This window comes from Macaca nemestrina, chromosome 8, assembly GCF_043159975.1.
Source record: "Macaca nemestrina isolate mMacNem1 chromosome 8, mMacNem.hap1, whole genome shotgun sequence".
In the NCBI taxonomy this organism is placed as follows: Eukaryota; Metazoa; Chordata; class Mammalia; order Primates; family Cercopithecidae; genus Macaca; species Macaca nemestrina.
In genome coordinates, this window is record NC_092132.1 from 19,362,883 (window position 1) to 19,378,396 (window position 15,514).

The 15,514-nt window shown below is 40.1% G+C and overlaps 2 long non-coding RNA genes and 1 pseudogene across 7 annotated transcripts in view; 1 reads left to right on the forward strand and 2 right to left on the reverse strand.

The window, feature by feature from the left end:
- The window catches only part of LOC105492774 (uncharacterized), a 53,283-nt gene that overhangs the window by 26,419 nt on the left and 11,350 nt on the right, over positions 1 to 15,514 (forward strand). For 3 of the 5 annotated variants that reach the window (XR_011606758.1, XR_011606761.1, XR_011606762.1), the window contains exons 2-4: positions 4,563 to 4,774; positions 5,880 to 9,226; positions 15,303 to 15,499. This is a non-coding gene — a long non-coding RNA (uncharacterized lncRNA). Of the gene's footprint in view, positions 1 to 3,309; positions 3,380 to 4,562; positions 4,775 to 5,879; positions 9,227 to 15,302; positions 15,500 to 15,514 lie in introns of those variants that run through there. The other 2 variants (XR_011606759.1, XR_011606760.1) reach the window with 2 other exon arrangements.
- Positions 3,376 to 15,514, reverse strand: part of LOC105467967 (uncharacterized) — a 301,866-nt gene continuing 289,727 nt past the window's right edge. The window contains exon 4 of one of the 2 annotated variants that reach the window (XR_011606764.1): positions 3,376 to 4,481. This is a non-coding gene — a long non-coding RNA (uncharacterized lncRNA). Of the gene's footprint in view, positions 4,482 to 10,273; positions 10,762 to 15,514 lie in introns of those variants that run through there. The other variant, XR_011606763.1, reaches the window with a different exon arrangement.
- LOC112428647 (small ribosomal subunit protein eS25 pseudogene) lies at positions 12,303 to 12,965 on the reverse strand (annotated as a pseudogene).

The window sequence follows — 15,514 nt, forward strand, 5'->3', positions numbered from 1 at the left end:
ATGTTATCTTTTAAAAAAATCAAGTAAAAAGCACTGTTCAGATATTGTTAGAAAGAGGTTTTATATAGCAATTGCAGGCACAACTTAGTTGCTCGAAATGATGGAAGCTCACAAATGGCAAAAAAGATGATTTAATAATTTTTTCTTCAAAATGTATAAACAGAAATAAATCACAATTAGATAGGCAAAGAAAAGTTACATTAAAAACCTAAAAGATGGCCCTGGCAAAAATAAAATAAGCACACTTTGGAAATTTAAAAATATGCATTTTAAAACCAAAACTTCCAGAACCCACCTGGTTATGTCAATATTAACAACTTAAATAAGATTAAATTAAAAAGTAATATTTTGGGTTTGGCTGCAACAGAGTATGGGTGTTACCTAGACTGTTCTTCCTCCCTTCACAAAGGTAAACAACTATGAAACAGAACAAAATAGGTGAAGCATTTTTTGGAGGAGGACTGCAATGCTAGCAAAAAAGCAAACACGTGTGGTGAGATCGATGTTTCTCAACTTTCTGCCGTAGGGAATTTTCAGGGATCTGCATGTCACGAGGAGATGGAGCCCAAGGAAAGCACGGCAGTGTTGCTGAGCTGGGGTGGCAGAGATTAAAGTTGAGGGCTGCGAATGCAAACTGGAATTTGCAACATAGATTAACAAAGAGAAGGGCACTATTCAGACAAGAGTCCTCAGAATGCTGGATGGGGAAATGTCAGTGGATCCTTGGCCCAGAGCTAGGTTGTACATATATAGAGCCAGTCTCTTTGAGAGCTCGCAGGAAATACCACAGTGCTTACCAACTCTATTTCTGAGTACAAAGGAAATACATTAGAATTCAATAACTAAAAACATAAAATATGCAAATATTTAGAAATTAAACAACACACTTCCAAATAGCACATAGGTTGAAAAAGAAATCACAAAGGACATTAAAATATTTGAAACAATCATAGTAAAAATACAGCAAATAAAAAAATATTCACAGCTAAGGCAGTGCTAGAGGAAATTTTACAACTTTATAAAAATAAAAGACTAAGAGTGGTTCATGTTTCCACCTTCAAAGGTTGGAAAAAGAAGTGCAAAGTAAACCCAACGTAAATATAAGGAAGAAAATAATCAATATGAAAAACTACATCAATAAAATAGTATACAAACATTTTAGAAAGTAAGAAAGTCAAAAGCAGAATTTTTAAAAGAACATCAAATATTTTCAGAGCTCATCTTATGCACCACGCTTTCTGCCACGTGTTGATTACACAGATTAAGATATTGCAGTCCATCTGCTCCTGTCCCCAGGTTCACCATATTTGAACTTTCAGTCATGTATTTCACAAAATGATTTCAACATAATGCATCTGAGAGTTCATCTCTCCAGCAGTGCTTGGAACACAGTAGAAGCTCAATATATGTGTGTTGAATGGATGAATGAGCTTTTTGCTTTAACACATGGGGAAGGCCACAGAGAGGAAGGGACTTTCCCTAAGGTCACTGATGTCTTACTTGGTACAGCCTGGATTCTGTCTTCCATACCAGACAACATTCTCTGCCTTAGCCAACTCAGACTGTAGTCTCAACTCTCTTATGCCATTAGAGAGCCTTAATAACTAGTTCGGTGTTTAAATTGCCTGGCAGCCCATCTTGGAAAGGCATTTCATTAGCATTCCTGTTTGTGTAATGCCAGCTTGCCAGCTAAGGAGCCCACTGAGAGATCAGGGGAGAGTGAGTGAGCACACAGACTCACATTGAAACTTGCAGCTCCACTTAGCACAGGGGAGCTGAACTGTATTGACTGTTCATTGCTGGTATGAACCAGCAAAAGCCACCTTTCTCAAGCTCTCCCCCACTAGCATTGCTCCTGTTGCCTGATTGCACCTGGTCAATCAAATTTTCTTGGGGCAGAGCCCAAGTATAATTGAGACAACAGGACCATTTCCTACTAGTGGAGAACTAAGCCTTTGCAATGGGAAATAGAGGGAAAAAGCAACCAATATTGTCATAAGCCAACACAGATTACGAGTAAGACACCCTCAATTTTTAGCAACTCAGATTAGAAGGGAGGCAGAAACAGCTATAGCTACTGGGGAAATGGGAGGATGCCTAGGAAGGAAGTGGTTATAGGGGCTGGCACTTGAAAAGGCATAGCATGTGCCATCTCCAAAAAAAATAAAAATAATAGAAATTACTTATATAGCATGTACTATATGTCAGGAACTATTATAAACACTTTGTAAAATAAATATAAATTATTTAATCTTAACAACAACCATACAACATAAATACTGTAATAGCCCCCACTTTACAGATGGCAAAACTAAGTCAGAGACAGGTTAAGTAAGTCACTTAAATTCACAGAGCTAATAAGTAATAGAATCCCGGCGGTCCGATTCCAAAGTCAATGCTTTTACCAATCCCGCAACTCCATACTACATGAAGAATTGATTTTACTATGAACATGGGCTCCTAGTTAGATAGGTAGACCAGCTCTGGAATTCTCCTCCAGAGGTCAAAAACTCACAAAATAACAAGAACTCTGCAGCTCAAGTCTTTTTTTTTTTTTAATTAATTAATTTGTTATTATTATTATACTTTAAGTTCTAGGGTACATGTGCATAATGTGCAGGTTTGTTACATATGTATACTTGTGCCATGTTGGCGTGCTGCACCCATCAACTCGTCAGCACCCATCAACTCGTCATTTTCATCAGGTGTAACTCCCAATGCAATCCCTCCCCACTCCCCACTCCCCATGATAGGCCCCGGTGTGTGATGTTCCCCTTCCCGAGTCCAAGTGATCTCATTGTTCAGTTCCCACCTATGAATGAGAACATGCGGTGTTTGGTTTTCTGTTCTTGCGATAGTTTGCTGAGAATGATGGTTTCCAGCTGCATCCATGTCCCTAAAAAGGACACAAACTCATCCTTTTTTATGGCTGCATAGTATTCCATGGTGTATATGTGCCACATTTTCTTAATCCAGTCTGTCAAGTCTTACAGACAGCTAAGCAATGATAAGACCAGTTGTGTCTACTCCTTCCTTCTCCATTCATTCACTATGACCAATTAGAGTTTGTACTCTGAAGAAATGGCAAACAGTTTTTTGAAAGTGAATCACAAATTTTGATTTGCCAACCACCATAATCTCGTTTCACACAGAATGGAGGCTATCTGGGATTCAGAGAGGGCAAGCAAATGTTTAGATAGTAGCTGCCTGTGAGTAGACAACACGATCTGTGCCAGCCATGCTACGCTGTCCCTGCTCTTATGGAGATTCCAGTCTAAAAGGAAAGACCAATATTAATTACCGAATCCATTAGCGAATGCTACCTGCAAAGCAAGTGAGGTACTCTGAAGGAAAGGAAGACCGGGACTCACAGCGGAAGGTGAGCTGGCCCTGGGGCAGCAGAAGGGCTTGCCTTGAGAAACGCTTGGGTTGAGAGCTAAAAGATGAAAAGGCTTTATTTCAGGTGGCACAAGAGAGATGAGAAGAGAATTCTAGGCAGAATAAACAGCACTTGCAAAGGCAAGAGAGAACAGGCTCTGAAGCCTCCTGGTATGCCCAGCCCCAAGGCAGGGAGCAGGGTATGGAATGAGTTGAGGCTGGAGTGGGAAGGAGAGGCAGGCCATGCAGCAACTGACAGAGTCATGATCTCTGTGCAAAGAGCACTGGGGAGCCATGGAAGGACATAGGCAGAACAGTGGCATTAAGCAAGAAATACCCAATGCATCCAATAGGTGACTAGACTAATACTCAAACTTAGATCCTTTGCCCTTCTTCCCCCCCCATCTCCAACCTCACTGCATTTTGCCAGCCCAGGAAGTTTAGCCAGTAGAGGTCATCACCAAGCCACACAGATCACAGAACCTCAGGGTTGGCACGGACTTGGCTATCTTGGAGACACATCCACTAGCTAAGCACTCCCATGTCCTCTCTGAATCCCAGCCCATTCCCAGTCTGTGTGAAACTGGACATCTGGACTCAGCATATGCTTAATAGCTGGGTCATCTCTAGCAAATTAAATCACTTCTGTGGGTCTCCCTTTCTACACCTGCACTACGGCAGTGCTAGCGTCAATTGGCTATTAAGATAATGTAGGTCATGTTTTCAGGACCATATCCAATCTTTAGTAGATGCCCAAAGAGTGATGATTTAATCTGAATTCAGCCATTCATCTTGAGCTATATCTTTCTCCCAACTCAGCTGTGACAGTTCCAAGACATCATTCTGCATATCAGACAGAGCTTATCATTAAGTCTAATAGTCCACTAAATAATTATGCATGTTAATTATGCAGCCCATAGCTAACGCAGAAATAAAAAAAAAATCATAAACTTACCCACAGTGGAGAAAGGAGGAAGTGAAGAAATCTCATCTTTCTGGTATAATTTTCCATTGTTTTATTCCTTGGAAAATAGCCAGCATAATTTTGCATGGTGTTCAAAAAATGAATGTCACCTCACAAAAAGACAACGAGTTCAATATTTCTGTTGAAAATAAACATTTGAAAACAGTATCTATTTTTATATTTATGTATATTTATTCATCTATTCAATTTATAATTTCAGGCTCATTTCTCACTAAGTGTTCTGAATCAAAAAGATGAACAAAATACAGTGCCATTCTTCAAGGACTTCACAGTCTACAGGAAAGGGATATAGTTAAACAAATAACTGCAGAATTGGAAATTGGAGCTGATGTGCTTAGAAGGGTTTTGAACAAGGGGCATGACTGTGACTTCCTCTGCTTTTGCAAACTTCAGGAAAACCTTTACGCACAGGTGAGTTCCACATGAGGCTAACTTGAAGCTTGTGTTGTGATTTTGCCAATTAAGATAAGAAGGAAACATATTGATAGCAAGAAGAATAGCCTGGGCAAGAAAATGAAGGCCCAAGAAGGATGTGTTTTCTCAGTAGCCTGGAAAGGCATCTCCTCTCAACCTCCAGGGAAATCAAAATAGACACTCAGTGATGGGTCCTGAGCATTTTCAGATACAATGAAAGTTCTAAATTACTGGAATTAGATATGTTAAATCAAGACTATCATGACAACCTGACTTCAAGTCTTATTTGCTGAAAGTGCAAAGTAGAAGAAATGACCATTCTGTGTGTGCGGCACCCTTGTGATCTCACAAGGACGATGCTTAATGACATATGGAAACCCGTTGGGTAATTGAATAGTCTGAGGCTAATTGCATCTGACTGTGTTATTCTAATGTGATGGGTTGAGATGTGCAATGGGTAGGAGAAAACAGATTTCTAGAATTGCAATGGGTGACTGTTTGCTCTGACCTTCATTGAATTTGAACATGGGGAACAGGATGCAGTGGGGCACAAGTTGACAGCCAGCACGTGAGGAGTGGGGCAGACTAATTTGTCAGTGTGGCTCACAAAGGTGTCTTGTATTCATTTCAGAACAAATCCAGCAGCTGTGATTCTGCCTTGTCCTCCAAGTAAAGGCTTATCTTCTTCTTCCCAGGCTAAATGCATCTGCAGAGCCCTCCAGCTCAGCATCATTATTTATATGGAACTTTTATATAATTCCTTCTAAAAACACAAATATTCTCATTTGCTCCTCACAATTGTGAATGGTTATTATCCCTCATCCAACCTCATTTTGCAGATGAAGAAATCAAACTCCAGAGAAACTGAGTAGCCTACTGGTTACAAAGTGATAGAATCATGACTCATGTCCATGTCATTCTACTTGCAAATGCAGTGTCCTGCTGGACTCTGCTCTCACATTTTAGTTGGAAGAGGCCTGGGAGAACTGTTTGTGCCTTTAGGCAGACACACAGATCCTGAGGTGGCCCAGGCTAATGAGAGCAAATATTAAGAAAATGGAGATGGTTAGACTTAATGACTATTATCATTTTCACTTTACAGTTGAAAATACAGAATCTCAGAGTGAAGCCCTAACTTCCCACAGCAGATGGGGTCTATGAGGAGGAAGAAGTGGATGCATGGACCAGTCCTGTTTTGAAGACAAGTCTCATGGTGCTACTGTGCCTCCATGAGCTCCTGATGCCCAGAAGCTGGTATCCTGTGAGTGGGTAGGCTAATGATTATACCAACTAACCCTGCAGGGATTTGCACTGATGTTGAGGCCCATTCACACATTAGTACAGCTCCATAGGTTGTAGGACATTTTCCAGGCTGGAGCAAATAAGTTATTGCTTTCAGTAAATCCCCTCCCTCCTTCCTCTCCTTTTATCTCAGATTTGCAATGATGGAGTGGGTTAAGTTTTAAGACTATTATCTGTCTGTTTATAATATTCTCTGGGTGACCACATCTGCAGAAACCTCTTGCAATATTCAAGTCCAAATCCAACACAACTCTATCACCAATCTATAAGCTCCATTTACCTCCATATCCCTAGTGAGTACATCATAACATCAGAGATATACAAAAAATTACTTACAGAAATAATATGGAATTATTTTATGAAGTCCAAATAATATATATTGGGTTTATTGCATGGCGTTATGTTTACAAGCAATTACTTGACTCGCAAAATCTGCTTGATGTGAAGTGTGTTGTAATGGTTTTCTGCCGCTACTCCTCTGAAGTCTTGAGTGTTTCCACCCTCCAGGGGGAAACAGCTAAAATCTATCTGCCTGTTCTAAAACATTGCGTGCAAGTACATACACACATAATCCCCTTGCATCTTCTGAGATTTAGCAAATGATTAAATGCTGAACAATTTAGCAATCTATTGAGTGACTTTTCATTTGCTATCAAAGTAGGCAGATGTATGGTCCTAGGGAATGTGCATGGACTTTAGTGGTATATCATGGTACCTACAATCTCTGGCATGTTAGGTAAGTTACTTAACTCTGAGGTTCTATATTTTGAACTGTGAAGTGAAAATGATAATAGTCATTGAGTTTCAAGGAAAGAAATTACAATGAAGTCATGAGGGGTCAGGTTTCCTGAGTTCCAATGCTTCTTTCACCACTGTAGTGGATGCTGTGGTGCTGCACTCAGATTCCAGAACTGAGAAACTCATGCCCACGGCTGCTGGAATTATGGGTTGTTGATATCTCACAGCCATGTTTCTTCTCAGGAAATGTCCTCTCTTGGCCAAAGAGAGCTCCTCTGTCTAATGCTACACCCTTCTCCTGGGGACAGTCTGCAAGGCTTCAAAGTCTTGGCATTCCTTCTTCAATTCGGCCCTGAAGGGTTATTCCAACTCCAGAAATGCCTGGGAAGTCACCTGCAACCAGTATGACCCAATCCTGCTTCTCTGACCCCCTGACATATGCTGCTCCAGAAAACACCGCCAATAAACTTTACACAAATATATTTCCAATTCAGAGTCGGCTTCCTGGAGTCTTGGTAGTTCCATGAAATTTACTGCTTATTGTGTATAGAGGTCACATAGATAATTACACATGGTAGAATTGGAATTGAAATTCTGATAAGAACCCTGTGATTTCAAGTCCAGGTCTCCTATTGGCCTCCATTGTTCTATTTCATTCTGAAATAGATTGGAGGAACTCACAACACAATAGATCCCATATTTCAGCTAGTTAATAATCAACATATTCTGGTCTTAGTGGCCATTATTTTTAAGAAGTTGTATACACCATTATAATTAGTGTGATTTAGTCAGGTTTTTCTACTACAGTGGGGCAGTCTGGAACTCAGTCAGATATACTTGACTTCCTCAAGTCTTTATGAGATTCATTTTTATATTTTTAAAATTACATTTTGAACTGACACAGAGTGCAATGTTGAAGAGGTGATCCTATAAACAAGCAAAGGTCACTGCCATTTATTCCTTCATTCATCCTGTTTTTATCCATCCAACCAGCCACCATATATTGTGTGCTTCCCATGTACCATGACACATTCTGAGAACTTTCCACACATGCTCTCCTTTCATCTTCACATCAACAACATGAATCTTAAGCTGTGCTGAATTTTGTCCAAAATGACTCAGATAGGAAAAGGCAGAATAAGGAATACATTCCAGTTGTCTCCAAATTCCATGCTTTTCTAAGTGTCACATTATATTGTCCTTCCCACTGGCACACAGCTTAAATAAAAGTCAAACTATGAGAAGCAATAGAAAGTAATATCAGAGTAGAGGTGAGAAGATGCACTTACATAAATGATCATTCAAGACTTCCTGGAGAAGGCACTAGTTGGCCTTTGGAGTGACCTAGACTCACTTCCAAGTAGAAAGCTCAGTAATTTTGCTTGAGAGATAGTGCGGAAAGGGCCCAGGCTTCAGTGTGTGGCTGACTTGAATTTGAGCTCTATCTTTATCTATTACTACCTATGTGGCTCTGGACATCTTACTTAACCTCTCTGAATCTTCATCTTGTCATTGTGAGAGACCTCATTGACTTGTTGTAAAGATTAAAGAAATCATGAAACACAACTAGTCCAATAACTGATACTATAGTATTTAACAAGTGATGTGTGATTTGAGTTAATTCAAGTCTCTAGGTTATAGCAAGAAAATGGCAAAAAAATTAATTAATCAGCTTCTCCAGTTTGTGCCTTTGAGAAGGGTAAGCCAAAGGAGGACTTTGTTCTCATATCTCATGTTACATCATTTGTCATAAAAATTACACATTCACACAAGCGCGCGCGCACACACACACACACACACACACACAGGCACACTCAGACATGAGCCACAATCCACAATGGAGGAGAGCTTAGAGTGCTTAGACACCATAATAAACTTTCACATAAAGTAGAGCAGTAGTGTTCTTAATTAAAATCTCTAAAGAACTCTTGTTGTTGACAATATCACCACCCAAAGCCATATTTACCTTGTTAATTATTCAAGTTGCAGTGAATAAGAAACAATGCCCAGGCTTCCCATAAAATTTCCAAAAATTAAACCAGGGAAATGGGCAATAAATGTCATTTGAAATGGAACTGATGCCAGTTAATTACAAGACAACTGTAAAATAATAGGGCATGAGGTGCTCCAACAATGCCTAATTAGTAACTATATGGGTATTTCCTTGGAAAAAATGGCAATTACATGGTGCAAACACTTAGCAGTCATCATCAAAGGCCCTTAACCGATATTAGCTAATTAATCTTCCTTACAACACTGCGGCAGGAGGCAGCACAAGTCCTCATTGAAAGAGGTAGAAGGGAAGGCCAAAAGGTGAAATGGAAAATCCTCTTCTGCTCAGCATCTCTAAAGAACCATTTGACACTCGCAGCCTAGAAGCACTCAAGAGAGATTCCTAGGCCAAGAGAGGTAGATTGTTTTATTTTTATTTTTTTTTAATTTATTTATTATTATTATACTTTAAGTTGTAGGGTACATGTGCATAACGTGCAGGTTTGTTACATATGTATACTTGTGCCATGTTGGTGTGCTGCACCCATCAACTCGTCATTTACATCAGGTATAACTCCCAATGCAATCCCTCCCCACTCCCCCCTCCCCCCTCCCCATGATAGGCCCCGGTGTGTGATGTTCCCCTTCCTGAGTCCAAGTGATCTCATTGTTCAGTTCCCACCTATGAGTGAGAACATGCGGTGTTTGGTTTTCTGTTCTTGTGATAGTTTGCTAAGAACGATGGTTTCCAGCTGCATGATTGTTTTCTTGATGAGTGACTTGCCCAGGTGATGCCTAAGGTTAATGTGGTGAACGCCAAGCTTCCTCCTGATTTTCTGCCATGGCTCACATCCTGGCTGTCCTCCAGAACTCCCTTCACCAAATTGCTGTTGCAGGCACACATGCACTCTTGCACTTATCAGCCCTTTTCTCTTTTTCTCAGCAAGAAGGCTTTTGACCTCAAATATATAAAATCAATGGGGGAAGAGTGAAGCTATGCCTCTTTCCACAAAGCCAAGCTCGTTATATTATAACGTGATCCACAGCCTTTGATTTCAACTTAATGTATGAGATCAGGAATCATTTCAGAAGTATGATTGATTTTGATTAGATGAAGGTATTTTAAAAGGAGTGAATTACCTCTTATGTGACTTAATTTAATCCACATTAAACATCTGTGACAAAATCTCATTTGGGTCTAATTTTGTATTCTTTTACCTAAAGAGGGTCCAAAATTTGTATAAGCTCCAGACCCAAGACAATCTAAGTCTGCCCATCTATCTGGTTGAGTTCTTCCAGCTCTGAGTCAGGGGCCATATTTTGTGGGATTCTGAGGCTTCAATGCCCTTTTGAGGTAGACTTAGTTTCATAAAGCAAAGTTAGGCTACATCACAAAATGAGGCTTGCACGAGTTTTTCTCCACCTAATTCCATTTGTCTTATAATACACCTGATTCTTCCCATTTAAAAAGTTACAAGTTTTAATTAGAAAATGGATAAGAAGGAAGGGGTATAATTACTCCTGCTACTCCATTTTATAGATGGTGAAACTAGGCTATGCAGAGGTTAAGTGACCTCCAAATATGGGACTTTATTAGCTATTCCTATAGCTAATGCAATAGTGAGCCTCGCCCGAACCCATCTCCATTTGATCCTAATTTTTCAGTTCTTTGTGAGTTTCCTTGTCACCTCTAACCTGCCTCTGAACTCATAGCTAATTGATACCCAGAAGGCATGCATAAAGAGCATTTGGAATGGTCCTATCCTAACAGAGTGTTGGATGAGCCGAGATCCAGTGACAGGTCAAATCCAAATATAATTTTCTTAAAGTAACACACACACTTCACAGAAGAAGAGTCATGATTTGTTCCTTCGGTATCCCCCAAAATGTTCTTGCTCCTTCAGTGTCTTGTTCTTCTTCTATTTTGGGGGATACTTGTTCCTTCAGTACCCCTAAAAATGGAAGAAGATCATATAACATTTGGAGGATAAGTTTGACAGTCTGATAAGCCCAAATCCAAAAATCCTGGACTCTATTTGTTATCTGTAAAATGGGCACAATAATAGCACCTACCTTGTGAGGCTAATGTGAGGAATAAATGGACAAATGCTTAGGACCTGGCATATAGAAAGCATGCAATAATTGTTAGCTATATTTTTAAAATATTTTACCCTATTAAGGATCACTCCTTTACTGAGACTATACTGTAATAATGAACTGTGTTGGCTTTGGAGTCACACAATCTAAATTTAAATCTTGTATCATCGAGTCACTCTCTGTGTAACCATGGGGGAGCTACTTGGTCTCGGCATGCCTCAGTTTCCTTATTAGTAAAAAGGGTGTAGTGAGAGCATCTACTTGATCTTTTTAAGAGGGTTGATCATAGGGATTGAATGAGATAGTGTATGAAATCCTGGCACCTAGCCAATAACAAGAATTTGATAAATGTTAGCTATCAATATATTTTGAGTAGGCATACCTTACACCCAGAGGGGACTCGGTCCAAGTTTGAGCAATAGAATTAACAAAATTAATTTGACATTCACTCAACAAACATTTGTTGTATACCTACTCTATAGTAGGCAGTGTCCTATGGGCTAGGGATTCAGAGAAAAATAAATACATAGTCTCTGCCCTCAGCTGAGATAACAGTGTCTTCTGGCATAGACAATTCAATCAGAATTATAGATACCTGTGGAGAACTATTCTTTTTAGTGCATCCAGGAATGTTGAATAAATCGTGTTCTGTAGTTTCACAAAATTTCAAGAAAATACATTTTATCCAAATTCCTACATTAGAGTTTATTTAATCTCAATTCTTACTCAATAAGGACGAATGATGAATGAATGATGGCTCCTCCTCTTGAAGTGAAAACCTGTCCCTAAACATCTCTACAGACTGGACTTATTGTAAAGCAGCTATTTCCACTGTTCAGTAGTTCTAAAGTCCCCCCAGCTATTGATTATACTGAAACCTGGTCCCCTCAATATATCCACCCTTGATGATTTTCCTTCCTCTAGTGCTGGGTGAAGAGAGTCTAACCCTTCTTCTACCTAATGGGCCTTTCTCATATGTCCACTCCCACTTCTGAGTCATCATTTCTTTAAGCTAAACTTCCAGATGCACCATGATAAAAGTCTAATAGACATAAGCATCCCTTCTTTTTTTTTTTTTTTTTTTTTTTTTTTTTTTTTTTTTTTTGAGACAGAGTCTTGCTCTGTCGCCCAGGCTGGGGTGCAGTGGCCGGATCTCAGCTCACTGCAAGCTCCGCCTCCCAGGTTTAGACCATTCTCCTGCCTCAGCCTCCCGAGTAGCTGGGACTACAGGCGCCCGCCACCTCGCCCGGCTAGTTTTTTGTATTTTTTTAGTAGAGACGGGGTTTCACCGTGTTAGCCAGGATGGTCTCGATCTCCTGACCTCGTGATCCACCCGTCTCGGCCTCCCAAAGTGCTGGGATTACAGGCTTGAGCCACCGTGCCCGGCCAGCATCTCTTCTTTTTTTTTATTTAATAAAGTTTTATTTTTCCAAATCTACAGTTGGTTGGACCTATTCATTCATCTTCACCAGCAGCTGGAGCATCTCCGCCCTTGGTATTTCTGGTGTAAATTACTTGAGCTCTGTGCTTTGAAACCAGTTTGATAAGTCCTTTACTAAGGAGCTCCTGAAGGGCTGCCCTGGTCAGGAAGCCTCGAATCTTCAGTCTCTCAGAGACCACAGTTGGGGTTATAAGTTTATAGTTGGAAACTTCCTTACAGAATTTGTCATAGGTAGCTTTGTCAAACAAGGCTAAGTTATTGAACTTGTCTCGAACTTTGCCTTTGGACCACTTCTTCTTTTTGGCCTTGCCCTCAGATTTGTTCACTGGGTCTTTGTCTTTCTTGGCCGACTTTCCAGTGTCCTTCTTCTTCTTGTCGTCCTTGGGCGGCATTGCGAAGCTCCGAGAGCAGCAGCGGACACTGCAGCCTTGCTAAGATGTCAGCATCTCTTCTTAAAGGTGAGCTTTTAAATGGCAGGAGTGACAACTAGGGCCAAGCTGTGGGTACTTGGCACCCACAGCTCTTAGTTTCAGAACCTCCTCCTCCCCAGGCTTCATATCAGCCTTTGCCATGCTTGTTAATTTGGACCAAATCTACCAGAGTCCCCTCTCCTAAGTCCTAACTGTTGGACTAGGCAGGGATCGGTCTCAGCCCCTGGATAAAAGACTGCTATCACATCTGTCTTTGAGGCCTTCAAAGAGTTGCTAACTAGAAAAATGACTAACACAAGGATTTCAGGGCCCAAAACAGGGACAGTGGGAGTCCTCAAAGTATTCCCTGTTGGCATAAGGCCAAGGCCATTCTCTTCTAATTCATGGGTCCAAAAATTACTCAGTTGGCTCCCAAATTACTGGGTCTGCTGACTCTTGCAACTGAAGGGCTTTCCTGCTGAATTTTGACATTCTTAACATAGTGTTCTTGAACACTTCTGAAAACAGGGGATTTGTGAAGCAACTGCTTCTACTGCTCAATTCTAATGTTCTTCCATATCAAGATAAGCTGGAATTTTCCCCCTTGTCACTTCCACCTCTGGTCATTTTCCTTCTCTCTGGAACTGGACAGAACAAGCGTAACCCCCTTTTGCACAAATAGATGTTTGCATATTTGACTTTATTGTGCTTGCATTTGCATTTCTGGGTCTCTGCTGCTTTAGGTTAAAACTTCACAGCTTCTCAATTGTTCTTTAAAATGATGTTCACATTTATCATATGAATGTTTTCTGCTGGATATATTCCAATTAATTCATGCTTCTCTTAGGCTATGGCACCTAAATCTGACAGTCCTAATAAAGCTGAGCATTTAGGGAAAGGACAGACAATTCCACAGTGCCATGGTGGGATATTTAGTAAGAGTCTTCTGTCAAATAGAGAGGCCATGGATCATCTGGAAGTCAACCACTGAGTGGATTCTCTGCTATTGTGGGAATATAAAACTTACAAGCTACCCGGGAATATCTTCCTATGCTTATTGACCCTAAAGGATGCCCATATCATTTTGGTTCTCCACACAAGGAAGATATTCACCCACGCTTGACTCCCTCACGAGTCAACTCTCCAAATCTGCCATAAGGTTAATTCTTAAAACATGTTCATGATCAACTATCTCATGTGCCAGTCCTAATCCAGATGGCATTTGGCTTCACACTCTATTAGCTGAAAGAATGGAGATCTCTGAAAAATAAGACTTGTATGCCTTCTTTACATACATTTGGACTAATTTTCACTCCCCTCATTAAAGCTCTCTGTGATTGACAGCAGTTGATGACAACCAGATCTGCTGATAGAACTAAATGTTTTCAGTTTTCTCTTCACAGAAATAGACATCCAGAGCAATTTTAGAGCTCACCATTTTGGTGAAAGTTAGAAGGAGAGCATATAGAAAGAATATATACATTAAGACTGGAGCAGAAAAGGCCTTTGATTAGGTGGAGGAAGTATCTCAGGAAATGTGTAGACAGAAATGATCTCTACTCACTCTCTCAGAGATAAAATCTCCAAGACAAATGCACAAATATACCGTAAGACAAATACCTTCACTTATGCATTCAAAATCTACCACTCTTTTCTGAGCCCCACGCCTAGCATAAATGAGGCAGTAAGCACTGATCGTAGAGTCCCTAGGCTTGGATATGATGACTTATTCTGCTTCATATTGGCAAAGCATGTTAGTCTCCTCTCTGAACTTCAGATAATGATAGCTAGCTGCTTGCAAATCTCAAGAATTATTGGGTTATATAGCTTAAGTTATATAAGTTGGTTAAAATGTTTTGTGTTACTGTGAAATGTTATAGAAAGGTAAAAGATGAATAATGCCACATTCTGCCTCATCTGATACTAAGTTGTACACACTGTCCACTAGAATATAAATGCTAGGCAGCTGGAATTGCTCTCATCTCTGCCGTTTCAGTATCTAGCATAGTACCTGTCATGTTCTAGGAGCTTGATAAATGTTTGCTGAATTGACTTCCATTAAATTGAATTACTAACTTGCAAGGTCTTTGGGGGCAATTGTGGAATCTCATTTTACATCATCACCATTTCCTTGCTCAAAGCTGACATGAGGAAGTATGCAATAAATGGAGAGTGAATGAATGAATGGACGGAGAGGAATTGAAAAGATGATTCTCAACCTCGAATGCCCTTTAGAATCACTTACAGTGCTTTCAAAAATTAATCTCTGGGCCCTTATCCCAGAGAGTGATTTAAAAGTTCCCCAAAATATTCTAATGTAAAGTCGAGGTTGAGAATCAATGACTTTGAATGACAGGAAAATATAAGGAAGAGTCCACTCCCTCCTTTTTTTTTTTTTTTTTCTCACCAATGTAGGTTTTACATTCTTAAGTGAAATAAAGCATTCTGAAAGCTTTTTTTTTTTTTTCTGAATAAAGTACTCTAAAATGGAAGAGTGATGTTGCTACTGCTTTTTAGAAAATACTGTTAAAAATTGGTTTTCTAGACTTCTAGAGGCTGGTGGACCTCGCAGTAGCTATCACTGGGCAGACACTTGACCCTATTATCTCAGTATAACTGAGCTATGAAGCCCAGTTCAACCGCCAAGGCCAGGACCCAGTAATTCCGCTGGCCTAATGTTCTGAGACGCTGCCACCTTGTGGGCACTCTGGAGCGACACTTACACCAGCTTCCTTAAAACAGGTATATATATATATA